Here is a 10879-nt window from a genome sequence, read left to right on the forward strand (position 1 = left end):
CCATGTCCATAAGTGTATGTGTTCCAGAGGGGGGAAAAAAAAAAACAGCTCACATACTTGAACAACAGCATTTTCCCATCTAAAATATTGGCTCAGTCCTAGAAATACTTCAAAGTCTTGTAAATGAAAATTCTGTAATTGTTATTAGGGAGAAAATGTCTTTATTTTGCAGATAAGTTGCATCATAACAACACTGATTGTGATCCTAAAGAAGCTAAATAGGAAGGTGAACCCAAAGAAAAACATATAGCTATCCTCCTGGCTATGGTAAGTAGACAAAATTGCAGGGCAATAAATTGGGATCTTGGGGGTGGGTTGGAATGGGGTTAAGGGGAGATGGTGAGAGAAAAGTGAGAAGGGGAGGATGGGGGGAACTTGGGGAAACAGGATGATTGGGATAAAGGAAGGTTGGATAGGGGAGCAGGGAAGCACATATCTTAGTTAAGGGAGCCACCTTAGGGTTGGTAAGAGACTTGAACCTAGAGTGGCTCCCAGGTGCCCAAGGCGATGTCCCCAGTTAGTTCCTTGGGCAGCTGAGGATAGGGAACCTGAAATGACCCTATCCTATAGCAATACTGACGAATATCTTGCATATCACCATAGAACCTTCATCTGGCGATGGATGGAGATAGAGACAGAGACCCACACTGGAGCACTGGACTGAGCTCCCAAGGTCCCAATGAGGAGCAGAAGGAGGGAGAACATGAGCAAGGAAGTCAGGACGATGAGGGGTGCACCCACCCACTGAGACAGTGGGGCTGATCTATTGGGAGCTCACCAAGGCCAGCTGGACTGTGACTGAAAAAGCATGAAATAAAACCGTACTCTCTGAACATAGCGAACAATGAGGGCTGATAAGAAGCCAAGGACAATAGCATGGGGTTGTGATCCTACTTCATGTTCTGGCTTTGTGGGAGCCTAGCCAGTTTGGATGTTCACCTTCCTAGACATGGATAGAGGGGGGAGGACCTTGGACTTTCCACAGGGCAGGGAACCCTGACTGCTCTTTGGACTGGAGAGGGAAGGGGAGAGGAGTGGGGGGAGGGGGAGAAGGGCGGGAGGAGGGGTAGGGAAATGGGAGGCTGGGAGGAGGCGGAAACTTTTTTTTCTTTTTTTCTCAATAAAAAATTAAAAAAAATGGAGATGTTCTATTGGGAACTCACCAAGGCCAGCTGGCCTAGGTCTGAAAAAGCATGGGATAAATCCGGACTAGCTGAACATAGCGGACAATGAGGAATACTGAGAATTCAAGAACAATTGCAGTGGGTTTTTGATCCTACTGCACATACTGGCTTTGGGGGAGCCTAGGCAGTTTGGATGCTCACCTTATGAGACCTGGATAGAGGTGGGCAGTCCTTGGGCTTCCCACAGGTCAGGGAACCCTGATTGCTCTTCGAGCAGATGATGGAGGGGGACTTGATCGGGGGAGGGGGAGGGAAATGGGAAGCGGTTTCGGGGAGGAGGCAGAAATCCTTAATAAATAAATAAATTAAAAAAATAAATAAATAAAACACACAAACAAGGGGCTGAATGTTTAGCTCAAAAAAAAAAATTAAAAAAAGAGAGAGAGAGAGGAAACACACACCACATAAGAAATTTTTCTTACAGCAATGCTCAGAGACACCTGTCCTATTCACCTAATGCTATTCTACTATATGGGAAAAGCAAAAGAATTTGAAGGTAAAGCCTCAAAGCTCTTGTCATGTGCATAGAATATTCATGGTTTAGCCTAGGATGCTACCTATGCTGAAACCACCATGCTCCACGTGAAACAGTATTTTTCTGCTAATAGGATTTCTAACATTAAGAACTTATTAAACAAAAAAAGTAAAAGATAGAGAAAGAAACTACAATCATTTATTATGTTCATGGAGAAACTATAAAAATATGGACAATATAAAAGGCTTTTTTTCAAAAATGATTATTCAAATATTTCTTCCCTGATTTGTACAGTGGTATGAGGGAAGGATGATGATTCTTCCTGGATTCTTTATGGATTTGTGGAACCACAAAGGATTGCAAATCAAGCAGGGACCTCTTATCACATGGTTGATGGACAAAAGGAGGATACCAGATCACCATGAATAAGGGATTCATCAATATTCCAGAGGAGAAAATCGAAACCCAGACATGTCTAAAATGTGCCTTCCAGGAGACAGCATTAATATATATCAAACAAGAAAGAAATGGATTAATTTAGTTTTTAGGCACACTCCAAGGTTTTGCATTTTCATGATGCTGTTCTGTTTCTTCATCTTCCCCCAGAAAACAACCACAGGATATGGAGACTGCAAAATGGATTTGCTGTTATTGAAATCTCATCAAGACCAAAAGTTGCGCTCAAACCCTTGTGTGTGGGAACTGCTCACTTCTCTCAGCTATCTTTTTTATTAAACCTCCAGGGGAAAAAGCACTTTCCTGTTATATTTTCTTATAAGAATATTTCAATATTTTGAACTTATGACAATATACTAACTTAATTAAGTACAAGTACATGGAACAGAATCAGAGTTTTGAAAGACACATTTAAAACCTGAGTATGCCAAACTATTGGAAGAAGAAATTATTTGCAGTCACAGAATCTAGTGAAGGTCTCCATTTTCTTCAAAAAGTGTCCTATATTTGGAGGCTGCTCATTTATTTCTCGGCCACTCAGACGTGAAATAAGCACACAGAAACTGTATTATTACAACACTGCTTGGCCTATTAGCTCACATGTCTTATTTGCTAGCTCTTATACCATAAATTCACCCATTTCTATTCATCTGAGTATGGCCATGTGGTTGTAGCCTATTGGTAAGGTTTTGTCTAGCATCAGGTGTCCGTCTCCTGCTGTAGCTTCATGGCTTCTCTTTGACTCTGCCTATTCTCTCCTCCTCTATTTGCTTAAAATTCCTGCCTTGACCTACTTTCTGCATTATAATAGGCCCAAAGCAGCTTCTTTATTAACCAATGGTATTCACACCATACAGAGGGGAATCTCACATCACTGCCCTATATGTGATGTCAAATAACATTAAAAACAGAAATATTTCTCCTAATTAGACCACTATTCCTGGTTAATAACTATGAATTGTTTTATAATTCTGGGATTGTTAATATAAAATACCATACTATAAAATAATTTCTACTTATTTTCCACATTGGAAAAATGTTTAACAGATAGTGCTATGTAGACGTAGAAGATAGCATGTTCATGCATAGCTGCTTATGAAATGGACCATTAGAGAAAGGTTGGAAGGAAGGACCACTAATAGGAGAACAGGAAGTGGAGCCAGTCTCCTTTATGGAAACTTCAGAAGCAAGGTGCATGAGATCTTATCTTCTAGCCTTGGAATACTGTGCTAGAGCCAGGTAACCTGTGACCTTGACCAGGACTTCTTATGACTCCTATTTGTATGTCTCTTATTTGTGTGATCTCTATTTGCATGTCATATAATTTGTGTGCCTTCTATTTGTGGGGCAAGGATTCACTACTTTAAATTACATGCACAAAGGCTCACACTAACCACTCAGGACTGCACCAGGCAATCTGGACTCTATTCCTTCACATAATAAGTACACAATAAAAGTAGTTATTTCACATGAGGATCCCTCATAACCCATTGTTCATTGTTACATACTGAACCCTGATTGCTATCTAACCTCCTGGCCTTTTGTAAAGTGATTAGCACAGTATTTTTTGCATATTGTAGTGTAGAGGTTGAAAAAGTTCATCACCCACCATCCCATCATTGTGCCTGTAGTGGCTGGTTGCCCAGTCAACTACAAATCTCACAATGTTTGTGTGTTATACTCTGTCTTTATTTTTTTCCATAAAAGTTTTAGTAGGAAATTTGGAATATAATTTTAAAGAGAAATTTAAGTGTCCATAATCTTGACATAAATATCATTAGCATTTTGAGATCTTTCTATAATTGCCCTAGGGACAAATGTGTTATAAAGCTGTATGTATAGTGTAAATAAAACTCTGTCTCTGAAAGGCAGAGTCAAGCGTCATTGTGTGTGGTGAAATGGCCAGATCCTAGATGAGTCCTGACAATGACTAAGAACTACACTGAGTCAGTGAGAGTGTCTGATGTTACTTTGAAGCACCCAGAAACATGAAGAGCTGGAGTACAGAATAAAAAGGTGAATATGGAAATTCATAGATTTTAGAGAAAGAAGAGACTCCATGCCACCCAAGAATAACTTTATAACACTGGTTTAAGCATTAATTTTAAGATCGTTTCCATTGCTACTATCCTGGCAATCACTTTTGTTCATATTTCTATTTCTTTTCAGAGTGAGATCTTACAAATTTTTTAGAGAAGTTAGACAATAACAATGATACTAAAGAAACAAACAAACAAAAACAAACAAAAAAAAAGCAATTGGTTTATGTCACTCTTTTTCCAGTGTCAATGTGCCCTCACACAAACACCTGGGAATGTTTTAGAAATAAAAAAAAAAAATTACTGCTCTTTTGATTTGAGATTAAAATTCTATTCTCCACAGCTCTCACATGATAAATATTGGTCCAGAGAACAAAATTTGAGCAGCAACAATTTGTGGGATAATAACACTCCCTCTCCCTCCTCTCTCACCTCTCATTTTTCCTTTCCCTTTCATCTTTTCCTTCTCCTTTTATTCATGCTGATGTCATCACAGTTCTCATCTTAATGATTCTTAGGAACACATGCATAGTCCTTTTATTATGTGTGTCATTTTGGAATGTTCATAAAGGTAGATAAACACGATTTCTACTAAAGCTTCTATGATATTAAATTGTCTTCGTGTTACATAGCAAGCAGTGTTATAATTTGCAGGTAATGTCTTGAACAAATTCTTTTCATAGAGGGAAGTTTTTATTAAAATTTATGAACAATCCTAGTCCAATGGCTCACCAATTCTCTCCCTCAATTGTATTGGAACAATGTACCATAAATATAATGCCTAGGCAAGCAGATTAGAGAATCCTGATTGAATTTTTGTAGTCTGTGGACATCACCATTATTTTGTTAGCTCTCCATTTTATACAACACACTAATTATGGCAATGCACTATGGACAAGAAAAACATGTTATCTACAAAACCAAGGGAAAATAAACACAAAAGAAAAACAAATCTTTTACTTTCTATTGGAGATTGGAATGGAGATAATATCAAAGATGTTTTGTCTTTTAAATTATTTTTCTATCCTTCCTTTCACTGGTGATCAAGCAATAAATAATTTCAATGATTTGCCTTCTCACCAGATTAGTAGTACCTACACACTACAACATGGATTCCCACTGAAAAACTAAGTGTCAGAGTACCATACACAATACATGTTTCCAAACATTTCCCATAATAGTTCCACCCACAAGATGAAGATTTTCTTTGTGATATAGTTTCATTTAATAACGCTTTTCTCTGGAACTTCTGGAGGCATCACAATCCCTAACTTCAAACTCTACTGCATTGATACAGTACTAAAAACAGCCTGATATTGCCATAAAAACAGACATGAGGACAAATGGAACTGAATTAAAGACTCAGATATTAATCAAAACACCTATGAACATCTGATTTTTGACAAAGAAGCAAAAAATATCAAATAGAAAAGAGAAAGCATATTCAATAAATGGTGCTGGCATAACTGGATATCAACATGTAGAAGAATGAAAATAGACATATATATATATATATATATATATATATATATATATATATATCACCATGCACAAAACACAAGTTCAAATGGATCAAAGACCACAAAATAAAGCCAACCACTCTGAACCTCGTAGAAGAGAAGTGGGAAGTACACTTGAGCACACTGGTACAGGAGACTACTTCCTAAATATAAACCCAGTAGCACAGACACTGAGAGAAAAATTAATAAATGGGACCTCCTGAAACTGAGAACCTCCAGTAAAGCAAAGGACATGGTCAACAAGACAAAATGGCAGTCTACAGGATGAGAAAAGATCTTCACCAGCCCCACGAGAGATAGAGGGCTGATCTCCAAAATATACAGAGAACTCAAGAAATTGGTCATCAAAAGAACAAATAATATGGTAAAAAAAATGGGGTACAGATCTAAACAGAGCACTCTCAACAGATGATTCAAAAATGATTGAAAGACTCTTAAGGAAATGTTCGACATTCTTAGCCATCAAGGAACTGCAAATCAAAACAACTTTGAGATTCCAACTTACACCTGTAAGAATGGCCAAGATCAAAAACACTGATGACAACTTATGCTGGAGAGGATGTGGGGTAAAGGGAACACTCCTGCATTGCTGGTGAGAGTGCAAACTGGTACAGCCCCTTTGGATATCAGTATGGCAATTTCTCAGAAAACTAGGAAACAACCTTCCTCAAGACCCAGCAATATCACTTTTGGGTATATACCCAAAGGATGCTCAATTGTACCACAAGGACATGAGTTATGTTCGTAGCCGCATTGTTTGTCATAACTAGAACCTGGAAAGAACCTAAATGTTCCTTGACCGAAGAATGGATAAGGAAAATGTAGTACATTCACACAGTGGAGTACTACACAAAAGGGAAAAAATTAATGAAATCTTGAATTTTGCAGAAAAAATGGATGGAGTTAGAAAACATTATTTTGAGTGAAGTAACCCAGACATAGAAAGACAATTGTCACATGTACTCACTTATAGGTGGTTTTTAACCATAAAGCAAAGAAAATCAGCCTACATACCACAATCCCAGAGAATTTAGACAACAATGAGGACACTAAGAGAGACTTACATAGATCTAATCCACATGGGAAGTAGAAAAATATAAGATCTCCTGAGTAAATTGGGAGCACGGTGACCTCGGGGGAGAATTGAAAGGGCAGGAGAGAGCCAGGGGCGGGGCACACAGAAAAATGTAGAGCACAATAAAAAATAAATTTAAAAATTTAAAAAAAATAAAAGAAGAAAAGATTTCTCTCTAATGTCAAGTTCTCTGGAGATTAATTATGTATACCCTCATCTTCCCTATGTTTATATATAATATAGTTATTGTATAGTTCTGTTTTTTGATGGCTTTTAACTCAATAATTTCAATCAAAATTCAACTCATCCCTTGGTTTCAGTCAAGGAAAAGTGTCTCAATAAAGCTTCTCTCTCTCTCTCTCTCTCTCTCTCTCTCTCTCTCTCTCTCTTCTCTCTCTTTCTTCAGTCTGAATACTTTATTTCATAATCAAGCCATTTAGTGGCTTCTCCTTCCCCCCATACACTTTATATGAGAAAAAATGTATTACCTCTTGACTGAGACAGAGGCAGGAATTGACTTAGAAGTTAGGAGACTCACATTCTTGCCAGGAACCAATAAAACGGCTGCCAGTGATTAGAAGTGGTTGCCAGCAGGATTCTGTGACTGAGCAAAGACAACTTCAAAGGATGCTTTAAGGTCCAAATGAAATTGAACAGTGATGGCTAGTAGCAGAGCAGGATTAGGATCAAAATAAACACAGTATATTCTCTACCCTAGACAGTATTTCTAATTTTGACTCTCTGGGTTTTTAGAGGTTGTGCTCAGACTTGATAAGCAGGTTCATATGTGAAATGTACTGTCTTTACAGTTTTGCTTTTGTGTTTAAAGCAAGAAAACAACTGCTCATAGTGACTAAGCATTTCAACTGCCATTGAGATGCCTCACCAGCTGAGACCAGTGTCAGAGCTGATTGTGAAAATTGTGGTAGGGGTTATGTTGGAGGTATTCTGCCTTAGACTACATTTTGTTAGCATGTAGAATATCTAGAAATAGAAAAAAAAAGCCTAAAAGGGTAAAGCCATCAGAGAAAAAGAGATCAGATTTTTATGTATAATGATATCTGAAGAGATGTGGGAGATTTTCTTGTTTCCAATTTATTAGAGTTATTTCATAATACAGATATCTATTTGCAGAGAATGAATAAAAGAAAGGATAGGGCAATTAACAGAGTCCATTGTCCGAGTGCATTTTTCCTTTAGCTGTTCCTGGTAAAGATTTTCCTTTGGTCCCACTTTCCCTCATTGAGTACAGTTGGGAACCAAGAATGACTGCTTACACTTCAGTGGTATTATCATCAGAGAAACAATTTCAAGAAACATCCTAATTACACAGTGAGCTCCTTAGAGTGGGGAATATCTTCAATTACAGCTCTCTTGATTAAATTTATAACTCATCTCGCTTCTCCCCAAAAGTTTTTTTATAAATTATTGTTAGATAACTTCTATGATTTCCTTACCACCTAACCACCAAGCCTCCAAAATGCCAGCCTCAGAATGATAATATCTAAGATGGCTTTGTGGTACTTGTGTTCTTAGAACGCTCAGTCAATCATCATTAACCTTAGCAGTATTATCATTTATAATACCTTTGACAGTTTTCAAATAAGAAAAATAATGTGAATTTTATCCATGTTTTAAACAATCATCAGTGCTAGATTTTGACATCACACCCTGAAGGTGCTTCCTTCCTCACCTACATGGGCATTTCCAACCATAGATGTGTTATGGTCACTAGCACATTTAATGTTGGAGCAATTAATGAGGTGAATATCCCCTATTTTGCAATCATAAAATATAAGGAAATAATGAAAAACTAAGATTTTCTCTGTAGAGAAACTAAACATGTCTTGCAGAAAGTTCCAAATTAAATATATAAGGAAGCCAGAATTTGATCCCCCAGGTTAGTGATAGAATCTTAATCAGTATATCATACTCACAGATTTCACTTCGACAAATGAGTAATATGGCAATATTTAATATGTTAAGTTATATTGCTGAGAAAACTACTTTGCCAAAATCCAATGATCATTGATCAGACATCTGTCTACCACATTTACTCTGAGTTCTGAATAACTAGGGGTGCATTGAAAACACCATTCCTAATGTGCTATTGCTCCTGGCTGCTGTTTGGTTTGTCCAGCAGGAAGCATTAAGAAGAGATGAGACACCAGAAAAAATGGAGTAGATCTCTCCATGTGGCTCTTACATATTTTCCGCAGTACAGCAGAAGACACAAGGGTATTGGAAATTTCAGAAACCCTGAGTGTGTCAGTAGGTCCTCTGCAGTTTTTCCAAGGCAAGCGGATAACATCTCCAGAAACAGAGGGGAAAGGGGGAAAGGTGACTGAAAGCCCAGGGAATTTACCAATTCATCTCATGGTGACACACTGAGGAAGGATGCTAAAAAAAAAAAAAAAAAATCACACACTAGCTCGGAATTGCATATAATAAAAAGTTATTTATTGAGGAGTAGACTCACAGATCACAATCCTCTGCTGGAACGGGAAGCAGCAACTGAATCTCACAGAGAGAAAAGAGGCTGGATTTGTGCTAAACATTGGCATATAATAGTATAAGAGGCCATGCCCAAGTGGGTGGGTAACTTAAAGGCTACTGATGGTAGGAATTCTTACAGCAACACATTTTTCTTTTCTCGTGAGACTAACTTGCTTCAACCCTCCAGTCCTTCCAGTATATAAGTTAACAATGGTATCATCTCCAAATATTTAGCTTTGAGGTTCTCCTGATTGGATTGAAAGTAAAATAGAACGGTTGATTGTTAATGGTTGAAAACATTTAACAGTCAATAGTTGGTAGTTAATTATTGGGAAAAACAATTTGTGGTCTTATTCACATTGGTAAATGATTTGTTTGAGTTTGTAAAGGGCACATGCCAGTCTTCTATCACTAAAACTGCAATGAGCAACTTAAAAAGAACAAAAAAAACTTTTTCTACTCATTTTTGTAGAGGGTTCTATGACCAGTTGACCCCACTGTATGTGGGCCTGTAGTAAAACAGTTGTAGATCCACAAACTGTCATCCAGCTAGTCCAGCAATAGCTAGTTATGAACTAAAAGTTCAAAAAATCAGAAGTTTCTCCATCTACAAGGATGGATGTCTTGGCTGGTTTTTGATATATGCTAGAATCCTGTTGAAGTAGATATTAATGTCAGTGAATCATTGGGCTTGCTAGTGAATGTAAAAATGAGCAGGCAAAGACCAAATGATTTCTTCTTTGGTGTCCTAATGGAGGTTTCCAACAGAAAACCTGGCCCAGATTAGATCTGGATTAAAGGTTTGTCTTCCTGCCTCAAAGATACAGATTAGAAATAGTTCACCCTACTTCAAATTAAACAGAAATCCCTCAAAAGTGTGCCTTGTAATTTTTGGTTTTAGTTCATCCCAAATGTAATCAAGTTGATGACCAAGAATAGATATCACACCCTATTAATTACATTCCATAAAGAAAAGTTGTTTTGCAAAATAATGATAATTTAAAAAAAGAAGAAATAGTTGCGGGTCATAATGGGTGAGTAGACTGGGGAGCGAGATAAACAATGCAACCTCATGTATAAGCGGGAAAGGAGAGAGCAATAAAGAGGAGTGCCACCAAGCGCATGCCCCTAATGATCTAAGGCTTCATTTAGCCACCACCAATTCTAAAAGTTTATAGTCTTCTCCACCAAAGTCAATCTGGAGGCAAGTCTTTAATACATGAGACTTAGAGAACATGCTAGAATTAAACTATAACATGTAAACAGTGGTGATGTTTTCACATATTTAATGGTAGCTCTCATAATAAATTTTCTGTCAACTTGACTCAAACCTACAGTTACCTGGGAAGAGAAACTGGCAGTTGAAAATTGTCTAGATTAAGGTGGCCAGTGACCATGTTTGTAAGGCTTTCTTTCAGTTACTAATGTCTTTAAATATTTACAGCCCACTATAGCTGTCAAATAGTCCCAGGTTCTAAAGAAAAGCATGACAGTAAGCAGAATTTCCCCATTGCCTCTGTTGAGCTCCTGTGTCCATGATTCTCCTTGTGCTTTTGTGCTGACTTTCTCCAATAATGTGTTATGACAAGGGAATATAAGCCAAATAAACCCTTTATTTCCCGAGGAATTTTTTG

This window comes from Microtus oregoni, unplaced genomic scaffold (assembly GCF_018167655.1).
Source record: "Microtus oregoni isolate MIOR12 unplaced genomic scaffold, Mior012 000002F_ref0000024, whole genome shotgun sequence".
In the NCBI taxonomy this organism is placed as follows: domain Eukaryota; kingdom Metazoa; phylum Chordata; class Mammalia; order Rodentia; family Cricetidae; genus Microtus; species Microtus oregoni.